Raw genomic sequence first — 27,473 nt, 5'->3', positions numbered from 1 at the left:
TATCTTTGCTAGCTTGATCCATTGCAGCTTTGCCTAGTCATTGTGGCTGTGTGTATACTAGAAACTTTATAGCTGTAATTTACTGTGTCTGGTAGTAATAGTGGGAGCTACAGTGTAGACAGAGCCTTTAAGTACAATTCAAACACCTGAACTTGTCTGCATTTCTCCCTGAAGTAAATGTTATTTCTCAAAAAATAGTCAGTGCTTTTCATTTAATGTAATTATACTGAAGAAACAGTTTTTGTTTCTTCCTTAGTGCTTTATAAAGTTTATTGCCTTTCATGGGAGAAGCTTCTGTGTAATCCTGATGTGTCAAAAAAGCCACAAGCTATACTAGTTCCCTGTTTAAATAAGCCTCAAATACCTGTTGTAACCTAGAGTCGCAGGCGCTGTGATTTATCCCAGTTCTTGGTTCCATACTTTGAGAAGATAAATAATATTTCTATCAGGCTGCAGTGACTTTGGGGGATGGTTAAGCACACTTGATTCAGATCTGGATGATGATAAGAGATGAGGTTGGGATGACATTTGTGGGCAATGCATTGCTAAATTGTGGTGAAGCTGTCAAAATGTTTTGAGGAAAATGAACATGAGTGACAATAATCCCCTCTGATCCACTTTATGAGAATATTTTTTAAAATATATTTTTGCAGTTTATATAAAGTTTGTGCAATGTTTCCAAATGTTAGAGCAGTTTTAGTCTGGCTGATAACTGGGAGGGATAGATTTTCTTAAGATGAGGACTTTGCTGCAAGAAAAAAAAATGGGATCAGCGCCAGAAGAATCAGTTTTTCAACATTCAGTTCTAAGTCATATTGATTAGCTATCTATGGCATTTTTATTACCATGGTGTCTGAACACCTCTCAGTCTTTAAGGTATTTATCCTCACGGCACCCCAGTGAGGTAGGATGGTATTACCCCCATTTTATAGCTGAAGAATTGAGGCACAGAGAGGCTAAGCAACTTGTCCAAGGTCACATGGGAAGTCTGTGGCAGAGCAGGGACCTTCCATCTCTCCCAAGTCCTAAGCACTGAATGTCCTTACTCTCTGTTTGGGGATTATGTTTTGGGATTAATGAGCACTTTACAATATCAGCCAGTGGGGCAGTTGCTTTTAAATTCAATTAATACCGCTTTGTTAGCTAAAAGGAAGAGTGCAAACTCAGTGTGACTACCTGTTGCATATAGAGGAAAGGTGATCTTGTAAAACATTGGACTAGCGAACAGGAAAATGGGATTCTACTCCTGGTTGTGTTATGGACTTCCAGTGTGACCTGAATCACTCTGTGCCTCAATTTACCCCATCTGTAAAACTGAGATAACATTTTGCTGACTCATGAGTTGATGCTGAATTAGTTCATGTTTCAGTTGCTCAAATATTAAGCTAGTGAGTACCATAGAAAATCTAATAAATTGATATAATAAATAATATCCAACACCATCGCCCAGCCTTACCTTCTGCTTGTTAGCAATATTGAAATAAACATCTGTTCTGTTCTTGTAGGAAGTATTTGACTATGCCAAAAAGAACACTAACCATTCTGTCGTATCAATAACAATACTCCTCCTGTGTTTTATTTTAGACATAAAAAACAGCAGCTTATAAATACAGATTGTAAAATAAACACCTCTATCCTTGAATATATGCTATTTTATGGTAAATAAATGTCACTATTATTCTCAGACACTGTGAAATAGGGGCATATCTTTTTTAATTGGAATTTCAGCAGTATGTGTCACCACTGTATTCTGCTGTATTGTAAAATAGTGGCACTGTTCTGGCATCTTAAAGTGATGTTACTATATTTGGCTTTAACCATAAATAACAGCAATTCTTTTTTGCTAACACTTGTTAACAAATATCACAGCTCTAGCATTCCAGAAGATAAAACCACAGGGCAACAAACTCCAGGGCATTTGGGACCTGATCCAACTCCTGTTAAAGTTAATGGAAAGACCCCCAGTAACTATATGCACGTTGGATCAGGCCCTCGGTCATTGTGAGATCAAAAGAGGTGTAAAAAGACCAAAGGCCAAGCTGGTCTTCTCTCCAGCAAATCAACTCTGTCTCAGATTCAGTGCAACAACGGAGGAATCACTAAAGCCATGCTGATAGCTAAGTAACAAGCCTGCAGAAAGCAAGCTGAAAAATAAATGTGCCCAGCAGTTAATTTAGCCAACCAACAAAAGAAACTGAACAACACGGAGAAAGGAAAAGGCAGAGGAGAGAAGAGACTTAATTAATTAGGATGCAGCCTGTCAGAGTTCTCAGCTGCCAAGTCTTACCTCATTAGAGACAAGAAGCCATCTTCTCCTGGCCCTAAAAGCAAGCTACAAGAGAGAGCCAGCAATTCAGAAGGAAAGGAAAGCGAAAGGGGTATAGTTACACTGAGGTTTTGGGGTCAATTTAGTCTAGTTCCTGCAGTATTCTCTTTCAGGTGTTTGATGTCATTTTAGCTGAGTTACTTTTTTCTTTTGGGAGGAATGAAAGTAGACTCCTGCATTTTGTGCTTGTGACAGCATGGGAGGTCCCTCAGTGAGTGATTTCGCTGTATTTCTGAGTAACAACTTCTCCCTTATTTGATTGAGTTTGCCAGTGGGTCTTCCCTCTCCTTCAAGTGACTGAACTGTCCCTCAGTGGCTCATGTGATTTAGCTCCACCTACTTGACCATCTGACCGACACTGACTGAGGCAAAGGGCAGGACAGGGAGGCTCCACCTTGGCAGAGGAAGGTCTCTGTAGCAGCTGGAACACTGAAAACAATCTTGTGAGCAGAGGATTGAGGGCTGGGTTACGGCTGTTAGAGCGAGAGCTGGGTGAAGAGCGGAGGCATGGTACCTGTATAATGGGGATGCGCCTCTGCAGCAGGGCGGCTGTCTAGCCGGAGAGCAGAGTGCAAGAGGAGGCTGTAACCATTGGTGCCAGTAGAAATCATTTCTTCCCTGTATGCTGCACTCATGAGAGGGACACAGGGGTGGGGGTGTCCTCCCCACTTGGCTCCCATGTGACTCCTCTCTGCCCCACGCCCAGCCTGCTCCTCCCCACTCTCCCCATCCCCTCCCCATGATCCACATCCATACCACATTACCTGGGGGGGGAACTCTGTCCTCCTCCTGCTGCACCAGATACTTCTGCTGTACAGCCCCCAGGCAGGAGGACATAGGAGACGCACCTGTGTGGAAGGGCTGGGGGCAGTACAGCTGCACCAGAGGAGCTGCTGGCGTGGGGATGCCTGGCGACCCCATCTTCTGCTCCTTTTGCTGCTGTGGTTCCCGGGAGATCAGGGCTTTCCAGAACCGCAGCAGTGAAACAAGCAGAACATGGGGTCGCCGGGCATCCCCAGGCCAGCAGCTCCTCCAGCACAGCTGTACCGCCCCCAGCCCTTCCAGTCTTGTCCTCCTTCAGGGCTGCTGTACAGCCCCCAGGCAGGCCTCGGGAGACGCAGTTGCGTGGAAGAGCTGGGGATGGGCTCCTCCTGTGTCTTTCCGATACGCCATACTGGCTGTAAATATCTTACTGGTACGGCATACCAGATCGTACCACTGTACTTGCCCCACTGGCTGTAACCACCCTGCTTGGAGCACAGCACTGTCTGCAAAGCTAATGGGGTCATCTTACAGGATGGCTGATACCATGGAGATTGAACCAGGGCCCTCTAGAGCTGTCTACAGGAGCTGCTACATCTTGAGTGAAAGAACCAAGCCTCCGTAGCTAAGGCTGTAACAGATTCCTGCCCTGTGTGGATCAGCACAGACGGGGGGGACCTGTGCCACACTTCCCAGCAGGTTTCGCTTGCACTCAGACCACTACATCAGACATCCTCTTCTTCCACCCATAAGGCAGCCTCTGGGCATCTTCACTTTGGCTGGAATTTAGACTATTCTGGGGCCCGGTCTTGCTGTCATAAAGGTCAATGATAAAACTCCTTTTGACTTTAGTGGGAGGTTCATTAGCATTGCTCACCCTTCTGAGATAGCAGTCCCAGGAAATCTGTAAGCAGGGTTGCCATCTGCCTAGGGGTGACCCTTCCTGGGATACGCAGGGCTGTGAGCACGTGCCTTTAGCATGAGGAAGCCATGTCTGTGCCAACCATGGGTCAGCTCCACCAGCCACGGGCAACACAGGCACTGCCCTCTAGACCTTGCGGGCCCTACTGTTACTCTACAGGTTACCACTAGGCACACTCCCACCTCAAGCCCTCCAAGCGTCTCCTGGAGTTCCCAGCCCCAGTCACTGGGCACTCAGTGTTCACATATTCACTGCTCCCAAAGAAACAGCACACCCCAACTCAGAACACGTCCTCCACTTAACCCACAGCACTTAGATTTGTTCGTAGTGACACCAAGTGTAAGCTTCTTTAACAGAGCACAGAGTCAATGTCAGGGCTGATTCCCCACTCTGGCACTTTGAATGCAGAAGGTGGGGGCCCACACGGATTCTAAAAATTAATACTGGCCACTCCAGGCTTGTACTAAACTCCCAAGGTTACAGCTTTTATCTGACCTTGGATGGGTAGATTCTGCCACCACCCAAGTGCAAAATCCTCTTTGAGAACCCAGGAAGGCACACTTGGGAATTCCTTCCTTCCTTCCCTCATGCCCTTTCACACTCCACCCCTCTGGGGAATAGCTGAGAAGAAAACAAAGGAAATCAGCTGGTTGCCACCAGCTAATTAAACAACATGTGCACAAACCTCTTAGGACACGAAATCCAATCCTGTTCCTAAAAGGGTGAAAAAGATTAAAAACAAAAAGTAAATACATATGAAAACTTAGGCTATTGCTAGATTTAAAAAACCCACTTACAATAATTAAGCATCAAGAATAACCTTCTTGAGGTCCAGCTTAAAGGTTACAAGCAAAACCAAAGCACCCAGGGTCAGCACAGAGGAGTCCACAAGCCATTAAGAAATAAAAGAGATAAACCTAAGCGCATCTTCCTAGACATTTCCTGATCTACTTACATATCTGGGGTTCAAATGAGTAGTTTCAAGGTATGATCTGATGATTTTTCATACCTGGCCCAAAGCTTTTTACAGCATCGCTGCTCTGTTCCCTTCTCTCCGGGAGAATACCACAGACAGACAAAGGGAAGTTTTTTCCCAATTTTAAAAAGTTCTAGCCTTTCCCCTTGGCTTTTTTGGTCAGGTGCCCACTCCCTTCCTTTTACCTATGGACTTTTTAACCCTTTACAGGTAAAGCAAGTAGAGAACTACTACTAACAGGGATTTTATAGCTAACTGGCTGGCTGGGTGTCCATAAAAGGGAGATACCCTGCCCCCCTTCACTTATCACAGTCAAGTAATAGCAGTTTAGAAGTATTGGAAACAAATGGTTACATATCAAATAAAACCATAACACACATTCTACAGCCTAGACTTAATTAACAAGATACTCTTATGTCTAATAAACGGCTGCTCATCCAATATCCCTGCAGCACTTCACAGCCAGGCTGTGACCCTCCTTTCATGAGGTAAGCATGCTGTCAGTTTGCCTCCCAGGTGAAGTATTCAGTGTCTCTCTTTGTACTCCAAGGTACAGTGGACCATCCTTTATTTTATTCATAAATAGGACATGCCCCTGCTGTTTGTCTCTTCCTTTGGATTTCCTCTCTTGTAAATTTCACACTCTCTGAATTTGCACCTGGCTCAGTATGCCAACAAGCATACAATGCACAATATACAAATGGCCAGACAGAGAGGTAGGTGTCAGCTACCTCTCAACGGAAAGGAATATCTCCAAGGTATGTCATTTCCTGGTGACTTGCCCTAATGCCAAGACCTAAAGAGCATAATTTTTAGTTTAGATACCTAACTCTAAATATTTCCCATACATATATTTGCAATATTTAGGATGACCAATGGGAACTGTCTTTTGGTAGAGACCTCACATGCCGCCTCTGGGTGAACTGTTATGCAGCTATTTTTCAGGAACTGCCTAAAAATGGGAGAAAACTTAACTTTTCAGTTGCTTAGTACATTCTGAAATCTTTCAGATGTACTAAAGCAATTCTTATCCTACTTCCAAACCCAGATGAAAAAACATACTAAACTATTTATAGGTATCCAAAAACACACCCCACTTTAAACAGTGTAGCATAGCGAAACATGGCTCTTTGCTTTGATAATTCCAGCAGGAGTGTGCGATGAGGCTAATATCCCAGGTTATGGCTTCACTCTGAGTTTCACACAAATTATCACAACAGTGTCCCGACCCCCCACTTTTGGTGCAAGCCCAAAATCTTCCGCTATCATGGAGACTCTAGTTTGAAATGTCAGTAGATGCTGTGCCAGAATAGGTGTTAGTGACTAAAGAAGACCGACCTCCCAAGCAGGTGAACATACTGGCTGAGTTTGCACTGCGAGGAGTGGTCTAGTTGCGCACACACACCAAGAATCAACTCAAAAGGAGAGAAAAAGGGGGAAAAATGTCTCCTCTGAGCTCTGGATTCCCTTGCTTACTGTGAGGATGGGGCCACCTTTGTCCGGGGTTATGCACAATTCACGCAAGTCTTTGCCTCAGGACTGACCAGAAAAGCCTCTGTAGAACCAGCTGAAGTTAGCTGGCAGGACTCGCTGCCTTATCCCTGGACTCAGGAACTTCCCCAGGCTTGTGCTAATTATGGCTCCCTGCATGGCTGGGAGCAGGATTGGGCCTAAATCCTGCACTGACAACTTGAGTTAACTGAGGGCTAAGTAGGTAAAAAAAGTGTGCTTGTTTATCTTTCTTTCTTGTTACTGTGGTGAAGTTATTTGGTTTTGTTTTTATGTGATTTATAGGCGCTTTACTTTAGCACAGTCTGCTGTAAATTACACCCAACTATAGATGAGAGATGTAGTTATAGTGCTATAAATTGCAGTGGATTTTTTAAATTTTTTAAAAGAACCCTAAATGGCTGCTAGCTGGGGTATTTAATTTATTTCCCATGCCAGACCTTTATAACAGTAATCAAAACATCATCTGTATACATCATTTATTAGAGACCTTCCTGGAATATTCTAACCTGGCTCTGTAAGAGATTTGTTTGCTGTTCGTACTTTCTCCAGCCCTATCACTGCAGACGAGGGTGGGTCAGAATTGGTAGCTGGCAGACAATGTCGTTTAAAAAAAAAGAAAAAGAAAAGTGGAGCATTTGAGGGGAACAATCTGATGCTTCTCTGTTCTCGTTTACTTACCAGAGAAAAGGGACAGACACAATCATTATGACCCAAATAATCTAGCCAACTGAGATAAACAATCCAAAAAGCAGCCCAAGACTTCAGAATAGACTTCATTACAGCAGACTTGCTAGGATGCACTGTTGATGTGTCCTGATTTAAAAGAATCCAAGTTCTAGGCAAGAAAGAACTTTTTTGATTACTTTTCTTAAATGCCCTCTCTTAGCTCCACGGGAGAATCACCAAATGTTTTATACATGAACCTTAATAAGAAAACTTTTATGATCAAATAAAGCAGTCATGTAACCTAAAACTGGGGCAGGGGTGAGACTCAGGCTATGGCTACACTGCAGTAAAAGACTGGGGATTGGCAGGGTCAGCTGACTTGTGCTCTCTGGTTGCAGGGCTCTAAAACTGCACTGCAGACATTCTGAGACCCCTTGTGTGTTATCCCATAGGAACTGCATCTCCCACACATTTCGCCCCTTAAAGGATCTCCTAATGTAGTCATTAAAAGAGTCACCATGGAAGGAGAATTCTGGGCCTGGTTCACCAGTGTGTTACTCCAATTTGAGCCTAATGACTGGTATAATGCAGTGGTGCATCAAACCCGATTTTGGTGACTGTTCTTATTAATGCAGGTGGAAAACCTTTTAATGAGCAAAGTGGTGGGTGTGTGAGAGATGTGGTTCTTACGGGATGATTCACACTGGAAAAGTGTTAAAGTTATTAATTATTTACAAAATTAGTGTTGGGCCTAATCCACAATGCTCAGCTCAGAATCCAGATCAGAATTTCCCCAATGCCTGGAATGCTAGGATTCCGGTTTTTCGTTCAGGCCCTTCTCTATATATAACTAACTAAACATACAAAAAAATATATATATACAGAACCAAATACAACAACTAAATTCACTGGGACAAACTCTGCTCTCAGTTGCACCAGAATAAATTTGGAGTTGATCGAGTGAAGCCAGTGGAGGTCCATTGTCTATTTGAAAACTTTGATATATAGAATCCTAAAGAATCCCAGAATAGCAAACCTTCCAGTAAAGACCTGCACAAATGGCTCCAAACAAACTTTTCAAATATACTAGGACAATTTAACTCCTTAGTGGAAAATAGAAAGCAAATAAGCATGCTGACTTTCTTTGTATTCCAACACAATAGAGATGCTTTCTAGGTTGTGAAGCTGCTCAAATTCTAGCACTGCAGAAGTGATGTCAGGCAAAGAATTGCTCAAAAATAAGAAATGTTGTTAAAACCTTTTTCTCATTTAAAGGAACAGAAAAACATTCAGATCTGTTTGAATCACTGCACCCTGTTCTTCATTCATAACTGAATGAATTCTAACCAGAGTAAATGGGTGGAAAATTAGCTGCACAGTTTAAAAGAACAAGATATAATTGAGAAAGTGTCTGATCTTAAACCCCCAAGTAATGATTATTGCCAGATGGAAATAGGTAGAGTTAGATTTAATGTAGATAGCCTTCCAAACACAAATGCTACAGATAGAAATACATATAGTTTCTATGAATTCTAACTAAATTACATATTTGTACATTTTAAAAAAAACTACATTGAAACAAATGTTCTGTCCCCTAATACTAGCACTGGAATCTCAGTGCACGACAATGTTCTCTCCTAATGTAGATTTAAGAGTACAGGAAATTAACTCTTGGAATGTGCTCAGTGGCAGAAAGGTTCACAACATAATCCGAGCATTTCAACACATTCTAAATGCATTTAACGAAAGTGGTCATATTCTAGTCCTTGGCAAAACCCAAGCTGACACAGTACTATCAAAGCATCTCAATAACTAATAATTCAATCAACAGCAAATCCAAATGCAAATTCAATCATGTTGTAATTGAATTCTATGGACTTTTCTTCTCACAAAGGAGGTTACACCCAAACCTCAGAAAAGCAAAAGCAGTTAAGAATGCAACAATACCAGAATGTATTAAGGAGGTGCTTCCTTCCAAACAATGGCTAATTATTATACGTTACACACCCGGAATTTACCATGTTTCACATATGCACCATTGAGCACTTAGATTATTGTGTTTCCATTGGTCAAATTTGATGCCACAATAAAAATCTCAGCCATGCTAATGATATGTTTTGATCGTGCCTAATCGAGCAAATGGCAGGTGCCAGTCTAGTCATATTAACACAACACAAATGTGATAGCACACAAGTAGCGATGTCATACTCTGTCAGCCTAAATGGCCTGGTACCCACCTACCTGAGGGATTGCCTTGATCCCCAGGCCATACTGCAGCTGCGGTAGTCAGCCGGGGCACTCAAGTGGGATCCCCATGTTGTAAAAGAGAGGAACTAGCCGGCAGCATGTTCTCTGTGAGGGCTCCAGGACTCTGAAACTTGTTCCCCATATTGGTCCGCAATAGCCCAGATTTTATGACCTTTCAGGCAGGCTACAAAAGACAGCTGCTCAGTAGGGAGAGGGCTGAGAGAGTTTCATAAAACGACGGAGGAGGGGAAAGGAGCTTTTTTTGTTGGTGGCTAGCTAGGTGACTTCCTGCCCAAATTATTATTTTAAGACTGAGGCCCTGTGTGCTAGGCACTTTACAAACACAGAGTACCTTCTCCACGTCTATGGAGAGGGCAGCTGAAACTAGGCAGGTGCTAGGCCTGTTGAATCAATTCTATCAATATATGCTGCCGGTTACCCCTACCTGTTCCTTGTGGGTCCAAGAAGAAATGCCCTTGTTAGGGCAACTGGCCAACTCTCCAGCTACTTTTGTACAAGGCCACCTATCACTGTGATACATGAGTGCCTTCCATGAGAAGTTAACAACCAAAACCACCACCACCGTGGCTACAGTACAATATTACGTATGAGAGCAGTTCCCGAGTTGTAACCAGTGTAAATAAGTAGAATGTTAGAAAACCAGTAAATTGCATGTATTTAATTCATCCTCATAAATTAACAATATCTTAGCACCCTTGACTTGTGGGGACTTGAGGGCACTCAGTTACTTCCAGGATCAGGGTCCTACCAAAAATAAAATGTATTGGTTTGCCTGTATACAGTGCTACCTATAGGGAGATTATTAATCCTCTGTGACATCAGTGCCCAAAACCTTACTTCAGGTCTAGGAAACATTATCTTTACATTAGCTTATAGCACAGCCTTCGTCACCTAATAGCCTAGGACGAGTACAATCCAGCTGTTTGTTCAGAATCACCCAATAAGAGCTATGATAAAGCAGCCAACTGTAGTGCCCGCAGTTCTCTCCTCTCTAATTCCTTTTAATGCACAAGGGAGCTTAATGCTTTCAGCATGTCCCTGGGCGTGCTGCTGCTTGCCACAAGTTCTGCTGGAGAAACTCTCTCATCATTAGTTTATGGAGCAGGAGGCCACTGAAGCATTTAAAATCAACTGGATAACCATTAACTCTCAGAAACTTTCCAGTGAACAGTCAGTTAGTGCCTGCATGATGAACTGGAGTGTATAATATTCCTTTTCTATGAGCTTCTTAAAGCTATAAAGCCTTATGGAGCCCTTGCACTCTTCACGACTGAACTGGCACTCGCATTTACCTGATCTAATTTACTCATAAAATATCCCACGACATTTCTCCTCAAGTGGATGCTAACTTATCCCCTCGCATCTACAAGTGAGTCAGCCGCTGTTGTCAAGGTTCAAGATTGTGTGTCCTTACTCATATAAGGAGTCTTTGTTGTTGTTGTTGTTGTTTATTTGTGTGACAGTAACATCTAGGAACCCTGGTCATTGACCAGGACTTCATTGTGCTAGGTGCTGTACAAATACAAAACAAAAAGCTGGTCTCTGACCCAAGGAATTTGTAATCTAAGTATCAGACAAGAGATGACAGCTGGATATAGACAGCCAGGGGAATACAAGTCAACAATGGGACAATATTGGGAGCCATAGTAGACTGTGGTCTCTGCACACCAGCAGTCTAACCATTGTCAAGTTGTTTGTGGGCATCATGGCAAAGGAGAGGTTTGAGGAGGTATTTGAATTAGGCTAATGAGGTAGCTTAGCAGCCATTTCCTGGGAGCTCCTCCAAAGCTCAAGGGGTGACACTGGAGAAAGCACAAAGGGGCTTGTTTGAAAATGTAACAAGCGGGCAGTGGAGGCTGGCCTGACAGACCAATCAGAGGTGAGCACTGACAGCTAGATAATGAATGAGAGATGGTACGTTGAGTGGGGTTTGACTGAGAGTAGGGTGACCAGACAGCAACTGTGAAAAACAGGACTGGAGTGGGGGGTAATAAGCGTCTATATAAGAAAAAATCCCAAAAACCAGAACTGTCCCTATAAAAACGGGACATCTGGTCACCCTAACTGTGAGGGACCTTGAAAGTGAATACAAGCAGCTTGTGTTTGATGCAACTGAAATGGGGAAGCAAGCAGAGGATGCAAAAGAGGGTGATGTGCTTAAAACACCCTGCTAGGAAAATGGTCTTTGCAGCAACATTCTGAATGGAGGTGAGATGTGAGCTAGGGCTGGGCAAAGTCCCGCTGAAGTCAAAGGCTTTATTTATGTTAGAACGATTTGTGTAGTAAGGATTAGAGGATCAGGCCTTCAGTCAGCAGTTTGTTTACCCGTCTCTTTACTCTCCATCACCCACTACAACCTGTATGTGGCCTTAGCCAGAATGGGAAATTCCAACTACTCAGAAACATTCCAAAATGTGGGGGTGAGTGGAGCCAAGGCATTGGTTCAGCCCATTGTAAAGATAAGGGCCTTTTGCAAAACTGAAATCCAAAGATTTGGATTTAGTGCAGCCATGAAGTTTGGCTATCACTGGATCCAGGGGTCTGGTTTGAGTTCATTATGATCCAAATCACAGTCTCTGATCCAAGCTGAAGAAACATGGAGTGATTTTTTACCCTAAAATGTCTAAAGCCTTGAGAAGAAGGGACCAATCAAGCAGAAAGTCTGAAGAGAGAAAAAAACTTGAATTCCCCAAAGGCAGGACTTCAAATTTGCCAGTGCCAAAGAGGAACAGCGATATAGAGCCATATTCCTCCAAGAGCTGATCGAGTGATACAGATTGTGTGATATCCAGAATAACAACAAGCTCTCATCTGCCAACAGCACAATTTTAATATATACATGTGTTAAAGCTTGTCTGGTCCTATGATAATGGGAGCTATATAAGTATCCTTAGTATCTGATACTGGTATCTGCATTTAAGGCATTACAGAAAAGTTTAATTGAAGAAATGATCCAAAATTTAATTTCTCTAGCAAACAAATAAAAAAAAAATGCCCAACACTTTTCTCACATCAAATACAAGGCGAAAGCCTCCAGGCACTGAACTCTTGGCAACACTGACGGGTTAACTAATGCTACTGTTAGCTGATTTTCCTAAAACAAAGCCTGTGAATAATCCGCGGTAGAACAGGAATTAAGTAGCATGTAAATATTTTAACTCTAATCTTGTTATCTAGGGCTTAATAATGAAATTGGATTACATGATTTGCAGTCTTCTAGGTCTGTCTTTTGGGATTTTTTTCCTCCAATGTTGGGAATGTCTCCAGTTGTCACAGAAAGAATCCCTAATGACATTGGAACATTGGAAGAGGTCTGAGAAAATGTGTCTTTCAAAGATTTATAAAAGTCAGCTCCAACTCCATCAGGACGTGAGTCTGACCAGGTCGACTGATCACCTGTGTGAGACCTCCTCCATTCACAACCCTTCTTCTAGCCTAGGTGGAGATGGTTCCAGGGAAGGTCAGGGTATTCAGAAAGGTTTGTGTCTTTGTCTTTGATCTGTCCACAAAATAAAAATCTTTGTGACACCAGAAAAATGTTATTCCTATGTCTCATTTATTGGTTCTTTTCCCTTCTTTCTAGTGTGGCAGGGCCAGCCTTGATCTGAAAAGAAAACTTTTTAAAGTGCCTTGTCAGGAGATGATGAAGAAATTACAGTTACTCAGGGACCATTAAGATATCTCCATTTGTGATACTGTCAGGCTAATATTCCTTCTGCCATGTGCCTAGTTGTCATAAACAGATAGCTAAGGGTTAACGTCTCTTTCACCTGGAAAGAAGTAATCTGAAACACCTGACCAGAGGACCAATCAGGAAACCAGACTTTTTCAGGTCTGGGTGGAGGGAAGTTGGTGTCTGAGTTTTTTGTCTTGTGGCTATCTCTCTCTCGGCTATGAGAGGATCTCTGTTTCCTGCCTTTCTAATCTTCTGTTTCCCAGTTGTAAGTACAAAAGATCAGATAGTAATTTATATGGTTTTTTTTGTATTTACATGGTATAGTTGCTGGAGTGCTTTGAATTGTATTCTTTCTGAAGAAGGCTGTTTATTCATATTTCTTTTAAGCAATTAACCCTATATTTGTCACCTTAATACAGAGAGACCATTTTTATGTATTTTTCTTTCTTTTTATATAAAGCTTTCTTTTTAAGACCTGTTGGAGTTTTTCTTTAGTGGGGAACTCCAGGGAATTGAGTCTGTGCTCACCAGGGAATTGGTGGGAGGAAGAAGTCAGGGGGAAATCTGTGTGTGTTAGATTTACTAGCCTGACTTTGCATTCCCTCTGGGTGAGGGGGGAAGAGAGATTAGCTCTCGGTACTTCTGTTTTCCAAGGCTGGGAACGGGGAGGGTGGAATCCCTCTGTTTAGATTCACGGAGCTTGCTTCCGTGTGTCTCTCCAGGAACACCTGGAGGGGGGAAGGGAAAAGGTTTATTTCCCTTTGTGGTGAGACTCAAGGGATTTGGGTCTTGGGGTCCTCAGGGAAGGTTTTTCGGGGGACCAGAGTGCCCCAAAACACTCTAATTTTTTGGGTGGTGGCAGCTTTACCAGGTCCAAACTGGTAACTAAGCTTGGAGGTTTTCATGCTAACCCCCATATTTTGGACGCTAAGGTCCAAATCTGGGACTAGGTTATGATACTAGTCTCAAAAAACTTCTGGCCATTCTTTTTTCTGGATCCAAGCCTACTTTCCCTATTGAGGGCATAGCAAGCAATCTTACCTGCACTATAGTTACTGGGTTAGCTTCTGCTGAGTAAGGTGTGGTACATGGTTACTCTGCCCCAGGGAGAGCTCTGGCAGGCATTGTGTCTCATGAGGCACTATTGGTCCTTCCCCAGTTCACCTAGCCGGCTCCATGAGCCAAGGCAGGGTGGGGAAGCATTGGCCCTGCCTCTTCCTTGGCTCCTTTGGGATGATTTACATCCCTGAATGCACTAGAAGAGTGCAGTCCCCATGCTCCGGGATTGATTGATTGCTATTAGATCTGGCCCCATGTGGGGTGAGAAAGATGAGGCGGGAAAGGTGCCTTGCATCTTCTCCTTGCTCTCCTCTATCCACACTAGCCCTAGACACCGTCGGATTCAGAGCAGACATACCATTACATCCAAATGGACCAAATTCTGCGCGCACACACAGCTTCCCTTGAAATCACTGGGAGCCATACACGGGTCACTGAAGGCAGAATTTGTACCAATACGGGTCATAACATAGTAAGTGGTATTAGAGAGACCTGAGTTTCACAGTTAATTCTGTCCTCAGGCTGTGATTGGAATGCCCATTGAAATCAATGGGCAGGTTGCACATGGACTGACCTGCCAGGTACCCTAAGAAACACAGAAGGAGGGCATTTCTTAAAAACTGAACCATGGTATTCACTGGCTGTCTCATCCAGATACAGCAGTTCAAATGTAGCCTGTGTTATCAGGATCACCAGGAAAATTGCTGCTTCTTCTAGAAGTGGCCAGATATCAAACACCCCGTCTAAGTTCTTTTGCAGGAATTTAGTAATAATGGTGAGATTGGCTGTACTTAAACATATGGTTACTCTGACCTATGTTCTAGGATAGCCTAGCTGGGTTTAGGGATACAATTGCTGGTGAGCTTTGCCATCCATGTGAGCAATTCCTGAAATTCTTACAAATGTTTTCTTCAGACTTCCCATTCCAATAGGCGTTCAGAGCAGGAGATTTCCCAGATTGTCAGGAGTAAACTGCCTGCATCTCCTGAATCTAAGGGATTAATTGTATTTCTCTCTTGATCTTTCTGTCTGCTCGGTAAATGGAGGCAATTTACTGGTATTTAAAAATTAATCAATTTCCTCCTAACAGGCTGCCCTGCTTGCTTTTTAAAGTGCCTTGTGAGGAGGGGGAAAACCCTGCTAAATTCAGAGCCAGTTGCTGCTGTTTTATAGAACTTTTGTTTCACAAAACTCTCAGTGATCTCGCTCATGATTACAAGTGGAGACATTGCCCCAGATAATCTGAAATTTCTTCAGTATCTCAATACAGCTGCCACTCTCTGTCTGCCTTTCCAGCTCATTAATATCCTCTAACAAACTCCTGTGCTCCACAAGACTTTAATGCTTTCTAGAAGCAAAAGAGAGGCATCCAACCTCCTCTTCCAGGGCTATATTTCTGAAAACCCAGTCTCCAACTGTACCTATTCACAACCCACCCCACTCCTCTGCCTGTCTCTGTGCACTTAATTTTGGTGCGTGCTTTCTCCAGTGAACATTCCAACCCCCCAGTAGACATCCCACCCCATGCAAAATGTATTTATTCTTTCCTCTTTCAGATGGGAATTTAAAAACCAAGGTACTTCCTGCTTTGCCTGGACATTAAAGATCCCATGAGGCTTATACAAGAAGGGGGTTTGCCCTAGTGTCCTCCTCAGCCGGAGTTTCCCCTGCTCCAGCTATGGTGGAATGTAGTTGCTCGTACCCTCTCGCATCAGAAATGTTTATGACAGGGAGGGAAAGTTACTTCAGGCCTGATCCTTCAGACCTGACTCAGCCAAAATTCCCAATGAAAGTTTTGCCTGAGTTAAGAGTGCAGGATCGGGTCCTTCATCACAGACAGCCCCAGGAAGTGTGCTCAGGAATTAAAGGCGGATCTTGGAAGGTGCTGATCCCTTCCAGAGACATGCTCAGTGCCCTCAACTCCCAGTGAAGTCAATGGTGAGCCGTGCTTTAAAAATCAATGGTGCAATGTGACCCACTGTGCTTTCAGAGAGTGTTAGGCTACTACAGTACGATGGCTTCCATGTGGTTATGTTTCATTCTGAGGGCTCGGAGGGGAAGCTGTGTCAATACAAATGAGACCATCAGCATTAAGTACCTAACTATTGACAACTGAAATACAGCTGTATTTTATTTTAACTCACATTTAGCCATTACGTGCTGACTGCATGGCACTATATCTGAAAAAGGAAAGTCTAACTACTCCTGCAATTCTACTTTTTTATTTATTTTTTTTCTTCTCCCCTTTGGAGTGAGCTAACCAGATTGCATTCTGTTCAGGAGGTAAATGGTGTACTAATAATATTATCCAAAAAGCTATTGTTCTTCATTAGCAGTCCCCTGAGGCCAAATCAGTCATTTTACAGCTACAGAAACCTGGTGCTTGAATACTAATGGGAAAATTGGCACGTAAATGAACTGGAGTAATTCTTACCATTTCCTAACAATCTGAAATCATTTCTTCTGACATTTTGATAGATCAGCAGGTTTTCCTTCTACACGTGTTTTATTCCAGGATCCTAGGATAGAGCTTGAAAGATGCAATATTTACCTATAGATAGAGAATAAGCATGTATATTACGCTGATATCCACATATATATCTTCCCATACACAGAGATGGTGAACTCCTGACCCCATTCAAGTCAAGTGCAAAAGTCTTATCGACTTGAACGGGGCCAGGATGTGTCACAAAGTATTTTGAACCTCATTTAAATGTACATGAATGACTTTTGGAAATGAGAAACTGTTTGCAGCATGGTTTTAGATACTGTACCTCAAAATGGAAAGTGGGGGGAGTAGTAATAGATTTCACCCACTACTCTCAAAATGATAAAAGTAGACATTCATTTTTATTTTTTTTTCTGAAATTCTAGCTGTATATTTATTAGCCCTTAGAAGGGCAAGGTCCTTTATCACAGGTTCTGGAGGAGGCCTGGAGAATTCTAATACTCTCTTCTACAACTTGGAGGTCAGTATTACATCACTTTCCCTTCCGCTGTGCTGGCCAAAATGTGCAGCTGTGTCTCATCAAGCCAGTCCTGCCCCGCTAAGCACCCAGCAGGAGGTGCTCAAGAGCAGCATGCTCACACATTCTCTTGGGAGACAAAGCATAGTGGGGAAATTTCCCTACAAGGGCTTGTTAAGGACTTCAGTGGAGTGCAGGAAGTTGTGCGGGCTCTCTGTCCTGGCATACATATCACACCCCTCAAGCATTAAATGAGCCAGGAAGGGCAGCAACCTGGGTCTTGCCACAGGAGATGAAAATATTTTAAGGATAATTCTGCTGTCCAGTCAAATGCTGGTGTGAGTGACCCAGAAAGGAAGTATTAGGGGGTTAAAACAGCACCAAGGGCCAGTCCTGCAATCTTTATTCACATCAGTAGGTCCTTACTTACCCAAGGAGGCCTATTGACATCAATACGACCAGTTCCATAAATCAGAGTTGCGTGGTCAGGCTTTTTTAGTTCAAATGCACTGTGAGTTAACTGTCAAATATGCCCCTTTCATCCTTGCTGCACCTGCACCACCAGGCCATCACTTGGACTATGTTGTGCCAATATTGTAAAAGGGTCAGTGAGATGACCTAGGTAATCAGAGGCCTATCCAGCTGACATTGATCCTGGGCAAGAGAATGGAGCACCTGATATGGGACTTGATTAATAAAGAATCACAGGGGGGTAATATAATAAATGCCAATCAATATGAGTTTATGGGAAATAGATCCTGTCAAACTAACTTGATCTATTTTTATAAGACTACAAGGTTAGTTGATAAAGGTTAGAGTGTTGATGTAATATACTTAAACCTTTGTAAGGCTTTGAGTTGGTACCGCATAACATTTTAATTAAAAAATATAGAGATATAAAATTAACATGGCACACATTAAATGGATTAAAAACTGGCTAACTGACAGGTCTTGAAATGAATTGTAAACGGGGAATTATCAAACGGGTATGTTTCTAGTGGGGTCCGGCTATTTAACATTTTTATCAATGACCTGAAAGAAAACATAAAATCATTGATAAAGTTTGCAGATGACACAAAAACTGATGGAGTGATAAATAATAAAGAGGACAGGTCACTGATACAGAACAATATGGATTGCGTGGTAAGTTAGGTTCAAGCAAACAATATGCAGTTTAATATGGCTAAATGGAGGTGTATACATTTAGGAACAAAGAACACAGGCTATCCTTACACGATGGGGAACTTGATCCTGGGAAGCAGTGCCCCTGAAAACTATTTGGAGGGGCATGGAGGATAGTTAGCTGAACACGAGCTCCCAGTGTGACACTGTGGACAAAAGGGCTAATGAAATTTTTGGATGCATAAACCAAGAAATATTAAGTAGGAGCAGAGAGGTTATTTTATCTCTGTATTTGGCACTGGGGAGACTGCTGCTGGAATCCTGTGTTCGATTCTTGATTCCGCAATTGAAGGATGCTGATAAATTGGAGAGGGTTCAGAGAAGAGCCACAAGAATAATTAAAGGATTGGAAAACCTGCATTGTAGAGAGAGACTCAAGGAGCTCAATCTATTTATCTTGCCAAAGAGAAGGTTAATGGGTGACTTAATTTCAGACCTACATAGGGAACAAATATTTAAAAATGGGCTCCGGCAGAGAAAGGTATGACACAATGCAATGGCTGGGAGCTGAAGCTCAACAAATTCAGACTGGAAATAAGATGTACATTTTTAACAGTTTTCAGAGCAGCAGCCGTGTTAGTCTGTATCTGCAAAAAGAACAGGAGTGCTTGTGGCACCTTAGAGACTAACAAATTTATTTCAGCATAAGCTTTTCGTGAAGCTTATGCTGAAATAAATTTGTTAGTCTCTAAGGCCTGGTCTATACTACGAGTTTATACCGAATTTAGCAGCGTTAAACCGAATTAACCCTGCACCCGTACACACAACAAAGCCCTTTATGTTGATATAAAGGGCTCTTCATATCGATATCTCTACTCATCCCCGAGGAGGGGAGTAGCGCTCAAATCGGTATTGCCATTTCGGAATAGGGTTAGAATAGCAGCAATTCGACGGTATTGGCCTCTGGGAGCTATCCCACAGTGCCTCGTTGTGACCACTCTGGACAGCAATCTGGAGTCAGATGCACTGACCAGGTAGACAGGAAAAGCCCCGCAAACTTTTGAATTTCATATCCTGTTTGCCCAGCGTGGAGCGCTGATCAGCACGGACTGTACGAGAGATACTGGATCTGATTGCTTTATGGGGAGACAAATCTGTTCTATCAGAGCTCCGTTCCAGAAGAAAAAATCTCCAGACAGAGGCCACAGGAGGGACTCAACGCAGTGCTGCGTGACAAGCATAACAGAAAGCCAAAGAATCAAATGGATGCTCATGGAGGGAGGGAAGGGGGACTGAGGACTCCAGCTATCCCACAGTCCCCGCAGTCTCCAAAACGCATTTGCATTCTTGGCTGAGCTCCGAATGCCTGAAGGGTCAAAAACATTGTCCCAGGTGGTTCAGGGTATAGCTCGTCAATTTACCCCCCTTCTCCCTGTGAAAGAAAAGGGGAAAAAAATCGTTTCTCACCTTTTTTTCAATGTCACTGTATGTCTACTGCATGCTGCTGGTAGACGTGGTGCTGTGGCGCTGAACAGCAGCATCCCCTCCCCTTCCTTTCCTGATGCAGATGGTACAAAATGGTGGAAAACAATCCTCATTATCCTGTGAGTGCTCCTGGCTGGCCTCAGTGAGGTCAGCCGGGGGCGCCTGGGCAACAATGGGAACCGACTCCTGGTCATTCCTGGCAGATGGTGCAAAAGGATTGAAAACCGTCCTTATCATAACAACTGGGGGCTGAGCTCCATCGGCCCCCGCCCCTTTCACGTCTAATGAAGATTCTGTACTATCTGGACTATCATAGCAGCCGGAGGCTGTGCTCCTCTCCCCCGCACCCTTTAATGTCCTGCCTGGACTATCATAGCAGCAGGAGGCTGCCTCCTCCTCATTTTATCTCACTAAAAACTCAGTGTTCCTTATTCCTGCATTCTTTATTACTTCATCACACAAATGGGGGGACACTGCCACGGTAGCCCAGGAGGGTTGTGGGAGGAGGGAAGCAATGAGTGGGGTTGTTGCAGGGGCACCCCCTACAATGGCATCATCATTTCTGCGGGATCTCTGGGGCTCTGACCCGGAGCGGCTGTGCTCTCTGGTTCTCTAGTACACTTGCCCCATATTCTAGGCAGGACTGACTCTATTTTTAGATAAAACATAAAGAAGGGAATGACCTGGGGAGTCATTCCCATTTTTGTCCATGCACCCCCGGCTGACCTCAGTGAGGCCAGCCAGGAGCACCCATGACAGCAGCAGACAGTACAAAAGGACAGATAACCGTCATCGCCAATTTCCAATTGCAAATGGTGCAAAATGACTGATAAATGTCATCACCAATTTACAATTGCAGACGGTGCTATAGCTGGTAACCGTCTCTTTAACCTTGCAAAGGCAAATGAATGCTGCTGTGTAGTACTGCAGTATCGCGTCTGTCAGCAGCATCCAGGACACATACATTGACAGTGACAAAAGGCTAAATGGGCTGCATGGTTGCCGTGCTATGGCATCTGCCAGGGCAATCCAGGGAAAAGGGGCGTGAAATGATTGTCTGCCGTTGCTTTCATGGAGGAAGGATTGAGTGACGACATTTACCCAGAATCACCCGCGACACGGTTTTTGCATTGGGATCTCAACCCAGAATTCCAATGGGCGGAGGAGACCATGGGAACTATGGGATAGCTACAGGATAGCTACCCACAGTGCAACGCTCCAGAAATCGATGCTAGCCTCGGTACATGGACGCACACTGCCGAAATAATCTGCTTAGCGTGGCCGCGTGCACTCAATTTTATACAATCTGTTTTAAAAAACCGGTTTATATAAAATCGGAATAATCCTATAGTGTAGACATACTCTAAGGTGCCATAAGTACTCCTGTTATTTTTAACAGTGAGAGTCATTAACCACTGGAACAATTTACCAGGGTCATGGTGGATTCTCTGTTACTGACAATTTTGAAATTGTTTGGTTGTTTTTCGAAAAGTTATCGCTAGGAATCATTTTGGGGAAGTTCTATTGCCTGTGTTAGGAGGTCAGACTAGATGATCACAATGGTCCCTTCTGGCCTATGAATCTATGAGTGCACTGACTGCAACAGGAATTTTAGGTGCACAAAGGGATGCTGGGGTAGGCCTTTCATACAATCCTTTTTCTAAATAGGCCATTATAGCAGACCTGTCCTGTGGTGATAAAGTTTGCATAGCTTCTCATCTCCAAATCAACCCAAGTTTCTCAACCTAGAAAATTATTTCTTAGACTTTCTTTCCTCCGATTACATGGGGGACACTGGAGGTTGAGCAGAGGGCTGGAAGTTAGGGTTGTTGGTTCTGTTCATGATGCTCTGAACTGGCTCGCTGTAGGACCTTGTGATGGGGTATATGCCTCACACTGGCATATAAAGGGCTAACAGGAGCCTGAGGGCCTAATTAACCCACTGGGTTACCCCTGGTGGGGGAGGTCAGGCCCAAATTACTATAAGTCCCACCTGAGAAAAGAGTCAGGAGGGGGCAGGCCTTCCACAAAGACAGGCTTGAGGCAAAGCAGGGGAAGACTCTGGAGTCAGAAGGCTGCCAGAGAGCCTTGAGGAAGTGCCTCATGACAGACTGAGAAGCAGCCTCCCCAGGAGATAGAAGGCCCAGGGTGGGAGTGGTAGAGTCTGCAGCCCTATGAGAGACCTTGGCAAACAGGGAAAGGTCAGAGCAGCCCATGGATGCCACGGCGGATTGTGTAGCCCATAGTGCTAGCCTTCTTGCTTGCGTATTATACCCTTTCTTACAGATTCCTTGTTTGTTTTATTATAATAGATTTATGGATTTGTACTATTTGGCAGCAACACAGGGAATCTACAGGCCACATCCTGTAAGATGAGCTAAAGCAAGTTAGCCTACTTATATTTGTGACCTTTGGCATAGATAAGTGGCCGACTGATTGCCCTCCAGAAACTTAACAGGTACACCACAAAGAACATGGAAATCACCACCACCAACCAGTTCAGGCTAGGAATAACAGATCTGAGGATGAGCTAATTGTCATTAATACTTATGAACACGCCAGCCTATAAAATAAGTGTTCCCTCATATTATGAGGGTGAGGACATTAAGTTTGAACATGGAGGGTGGGCACAGGGTGCTCAGGCTCTCTGTGAGGCACAAACCCCCATGTTTAGTTTGTTTTTTAGTCAGGTTTTTAATTAGTTTCTCTTGGGTCTTTCTATAGCTTTCTAGCTCCCTCGCTGCACTTAAATTCTTCATCTCCCACTCGAGCGTGGATGAACCTGGACCATCGGACTCTTTGGGATGGTAGAGGTGAGGCTGGTCCTTTGTCTCTCACCACCAAGTTACCAAGAAAGGGTGTGAGTATGTTAATCTAGGAAGCTTTATAGTAAACAATACCACATGTACCTGTAACCACAGGCGCCAACTTTCTCTGGCACCGGTAGGTGCCCACACCCCCTGGCACCTTTCCCTGCCCCAGACCCCATCTCGACTCCACCCCATCCCTGCCCTGACCCCGCCCCCATTCCAACCCCATCCCCAAAGTCCCCGCCCTAACTCTGACCCCTTCCTGCCCCTATTGGATCCCTTCCCCAAATCCCCGCCTTGGCCCCACCTCTTCCCCCCCTCCCTCTCTGCCCCACAAATCAGCTGTTTTGCAGCACAAGCGCTGGGAGGAAGAAGCAGGAAGTGGCAGCGCACTCGCGGAGGAAACGGAGGAGGAGGTGAACTAGAGCTGTGGGGTGGGGCAGGGCCACGATGAGCTGCTGGTAGGTGCTGAGTACTATCATAACCTTAGTCCCAGATTTGGACCTTAGCGTCCAAAATATGGGGGTTAGCATGAAAACCTCCAAGCTTAGTTACCAGCTTGGACCTGGTACTTGCTGCCACCACCCAAAAAAATTATAGTGTTTTGGGGCACTCTGGTCCCCCTGAAAAACCTTCCCTGGAGACCCCAAGACCCAAATCCCTTGAGTCTCACAACAAAGGGAAATAATCCTTTTTCCCTTCCCCCCTCCAGGTGCTCCTGGAGAGATACACAGACACAAGCTCTGTGAATCCAAACAGAGTGACTCCCCCTCTCCGTTCCCAGTCCTGGAAACAAAAAGCACTTTCCTCTTCACCCAGAGGGAATGCAAAATCAGGCTAGCAAATTCAACACACACAGATCTCCCCCCTGATTTCTTCCTCCCACCAATTCCCTGGTGAGAACAGACTCAATTTCCCTGAAATTTCCCAGTAAAGAAAACTTCAACAGGTCTTAAAAGAAAGCTTTATATAAAAAGAAAGAAAAATACATACAAATGGTCTCTCTGTATTAAGGTGACGAAATACAGGGTCAATTGCTTAAAAGAATATTGAATAAACAGCCTTATTCAAAAAGAATACAAATCAAAGCACTCCAGCACTTATATTCATGCAAATACCAAAGAAAAGAAACCATATAACTTACTATCTGATCTCTTTGTCCTTACACTTAGAAACAGAAGACTAGAAAGCAGAACTACTTCTCCAAAGCTCAGAGAAAGCAGGCAGACAGAAAACAAAGACCTCAGACACAAAATTCCCTCCACCCAAAGTTGAAAAAATCCGGTTTCCTGATTGGTCCTCTGGTCAGGTGCTTCAGGTGAAAGAAACATTAACCCTTAGCTATCTGTTTATGACAAGTACCCACCAATTTTTTTCTGTGGGTGCTCCAGCCCCAGAGCACCCACAGAGTCAGCGCCTATGCCTCTAACAGTATTATTTCCTTTATCATTCTGATTGGTTACTTTTTCCATTTGATTACTAGTCCATTTATCTCAATAACAGTCTTAAAGGCTGTAATTTTGCTCTGAGCATGAGTGTCCTGGTCATACAAACCGAGGGTCCTTGCAAAACTCTGTGCAGCCTGATGCTGGGACAAGAACCTTGTTATCTTCTGATCAGATTAATTGACAAGGCTATTTGGATAAACAATCATATTTATGCCCCTAAAATCAGGCAAGTGTAAGGAGCAATCCTTAATGCCTAACACAGGGTCCCCTTCCCCTCCCACAGCAAGAGGAGTAACAAAATCCCCAGGATAAAAGAGGCAAAGACTGATGAAGGAAGATGAAGGCTGAGCATAAAGGCCATTAAATTTCAGGGGGTTCATCTGTTGCGACTTTTCTGATACCTCAAAAGGGACTGAACTTGAAAGCTGACCTGGCTGAAAGATAGGGCCACATAAGCTGTGGTCTGCTGTAGATCTAGAATAGTAGGGGGCGGTACACTGGAAGAATGCCTGCAACATTGCATCCTAGCAAGTGGGGGTGGTCTGCCCGTGAGCTGCCCCTGTTACAACCTGATTTTCAGAGGTGTTGAACCAAAACTCCAACTGAAGTAAATGGGAGCTGCAGATGCTCAAATCTGGCCCAAAGGACAGATTTTTAAAGGTATTTAGGTGGCTTAAGATCCAGACAGACACCTAGTGAGTGCCTAGGCACTTCTGAAAATCCCATTGGGTGCTTATCTGTACCTTTAGGCTCTTAAATACTTTTAAAAATCTGGCCCGAGGTGTCTGAGGTTGTGTGCGCAAAAACCAAGGCATCCAAAATCAAAGCCCCAGTTGAAAACTTTGGCTTTTTGTCTCTCTGTGCCTCCGTTTCCTAGTAATTTTAAATGGAGATAGTAACAAACTTTAAACGGCTTTGAGATCTACTAAAGAAAAGGTGCAAACCATTATTACCATAAATGTTTTGAGAAGCTTCAGAAGGAAATCAAATTTCCTTATCTTCCTGGACCAAGGGTAGCTAACTCTGATGGATGATGGCTACCCTCCCTTTCCTCATTCTCTGGTCCAAGGGTTGCAATTTCTGACATGTGAGACCTCTTGGAACTCTTGATCCTACAAATTCTTCTGCATGGACTCAGGGGGTTCCCTCAGATGGAATAACTTGCAGGATCAGGGCCTAAGATAACCCAGTGTTGTGTACTGCAGAAAATCCAAAGACAGACAGACAGAATCAGGTTTCATTTGGTACATTTCTTGTATGTTCTCAATCTGAAAGCTCTCCAGTTGTCTATAGAGCCTCCTATGTAGTTGAGGCCCTGATTATCCAGCACCAGCTGAGGTGCAGCAGGCACTGTGTGTGCATGTCTGATGTATGTTTACTAAAACAACTGCTGTGCCCCCAACTCACCAAAGGAGAAAGGAAATAGGAGGCCAAAAGAAACACTTTTAAAGACACCCTCAGGATAAACATCAGGAGATATGGCATTGACACCACACTGGGAGACAGCAGCCCAGGATAGGGATAACTGGCAAAGACTTTTGAGGAAAATCACCTTGCCCTGGTCGCAGAAAAAAGCCAGAAAAGAAAAAAAAAGACAATGGTCATGCAGCAGTCGTGGCCCAGCCCTGTCTTCCAAAACCATCTGTGGCTCAAGGATCGGACTCCTCAGTCACCAAAGGCAGGGGCGACTCCAGGCCCCAGCACGCCAAGCACATGCTTGGGGCAGCAAGCCAGGGGGGGCGCTCTGCCGGCGCTGCAAGGGCGGCATGCAGGCTGCCTCCAGCGGCTTGCCTGCGGAGGGTCTGCTGGTCCCACAGCTTCGGTGGATCTCCTGCAGGCATGCCTGCGGAGGGACCACTGGTCCTGTGGCTTCGGCGGACCTCCCACCTGCGGGAGGTCCACCGAAGCCGTGGGACCAGAGGACCCTCTGCAGGCAAACCGCAGGAGGCAACCTGCCAGCCGTGCTTGGGGCGGCAAAATCCCTAGAGCCGCCCCTGACCAAAGGACCAATGAAAAATAAAACCTGTAAAAGATCCTCCTTGACCTCGAGGGATTGCCAGTGAGAAGCTCCAAGGAAGAATCAGGTACATAAGACTGGATTTTTTAAGCCAAAAATAGGTAGATAAAATACCTGTCATGTCGTCTTCGTACCTCAGAGAGAAGTAAAAAGGAGTGCATTCCTCTTCTTTTTTTGTCTATTTTGTTGGTTGGCAGGGTACAGCGCACTAGGGGCTTGGGCTGAAGGCTAGCAAGGACTGACCAAATACATGTGGTTTATAAAGCTCTAATCACACCTCTAGCACTATTTCCTGTCATTTTAATGAGCAAATTAAGCAGTAACACTCGGGCCTCATTTCTGCGCCTGCCTGGGGAGGCCCATTGACTTTGTGGGGGCTCCATGTGGGCCCAGGGGCCTGAGAGAAGGAGGATTGTCCAGTGACTATGGCAATAGCCTGGAACTTGGGAGTCCTGAATTCACGTCTCTACTCTGCCCCAGGTGTCCTGTGAGAGTCTCTGTACCTCCATTCCGCATCTGGAAAAATGGAAATAATGCTTCCCTGCCTCCCTCAGCTGTTGTGAGGTGAAGCATAGTACAAGACTGGGGCGCTCTGATACTGTATACTCCTGATTACCCAGATAACAGACGGGATGTGGATTCTCTTTGGATAAGCGGGAGTTCAGATAATTGAGAGGGCAGAAACCATTCAGCAGCAGGATGGCCTCCTCAGCGACAGACTGGGGGTCTCTGCTCCGCTCACTCACTGCTGTGACAATGTGGCTGCAGAGGGCTCCCTCCCATTCTCCTCCTCATCACCCTCCTGGCTGGAGGTATCTGCTCTACTCTCCGAATCCCTTCCTTGTGGCCCAGCATGAGACACATGGGGGATGAGGGAGGGATTTGGAGAACGCAAGGGTTTGGATAGTAGGGGGCGAATACTGTGTTGTAGTGGCAGAGGCTCTATCAACACCACATTGCAGCGCTGGGGCCTGGCTTTGGAGTGAAGCGTGGATGAAATTCATCATGTCTCTTCTCATCAGCCTGAAAACCATTATGGCTTTATGAGCATGTTTGAAACAGACCTTTATTCATTAAAAATAAATGATCTTTCTGAAAGTAATAAAATATTCTGCCCCAAAAGTGAAATATTATGGATCCCATGTGCAGAGGTGGCTACAGCAATCAGCAGGAATAGTCCATTTGCTGAGACCAATCCAAATATTGGGGGCCTGGTCCATTCAAGGGGTTTCTGTTACTATTTTGGCTCCTCTGAACCATTCAATTCCCTTCACAGGGGATAAAAGGAAATACTTTTCCCACATAAGGCATTCCTCTGTGGCACTTGGGGCCACCCGAAGGCACAGAGGCGAAGATTCACAAAGGGACTGGACGTTTACAGAGATAACAAGAATATCCGACATTGTTACAATTGATGGGGATAAAGTGGTGGTAGCGAAATTACACCTTCGGGGTTTA

General features: G+C 44.4%; 1 long non-coding RNA gene across 2 annotated transcripts in view; it reads right to left on the bottom strand.

The window, feature by feature from the left end:
• Nucleotides 1–561: 561 nt before the first annotated feature.
• Nucleotides 562–27,473, bottom strand: part of LOC115661171 — a 27,981-nt gene continuing 1,069 nt past the window's right edge. Inside the window, exons 2-6 of one of the 2 annotated variants that reach the window (XR_004003024.1) lie at nt 16,602–16,718; nt 4,696–4,724; nt 2,288–2,332; nt 1,457–1,568; nt 562–748 (exon numbers count right to left, since the gene is read on the bottom strand). This is a non-coding gene — a long non-coding RNA (uncharacterized LOC115661171). Of the gene's footprint in view, nt 749–1,456; nt 1,569–2,287; nt 2,333–4,695; nt 4,725–12,293; nt 12,932–16,601; nt 16,719–27,473 lie in introns of those variants that run through there. The other variant, XR_004003025.1, reaches the window with a different exon arrangement.

The sequence above is a fragment of the Gopherus evgoodei genome, chromosome 13, assembly GCF_007399415.2.
Source record: "Gopherus evgoodei ecotype Sinaloan lineage chromosome 13, rGopEvg1_v1.p, whole genome shotgun sequence".
Taxonomy (NCBI): domain Eukaryota; kingdom Metazoa; phylum Chordata; order Testudines; family Testudinidae; genus Gopherus; species Gopherus evgoodei.
This window is presented reverse-complemented; position numbering and strand designations above follow the sequence as displayed.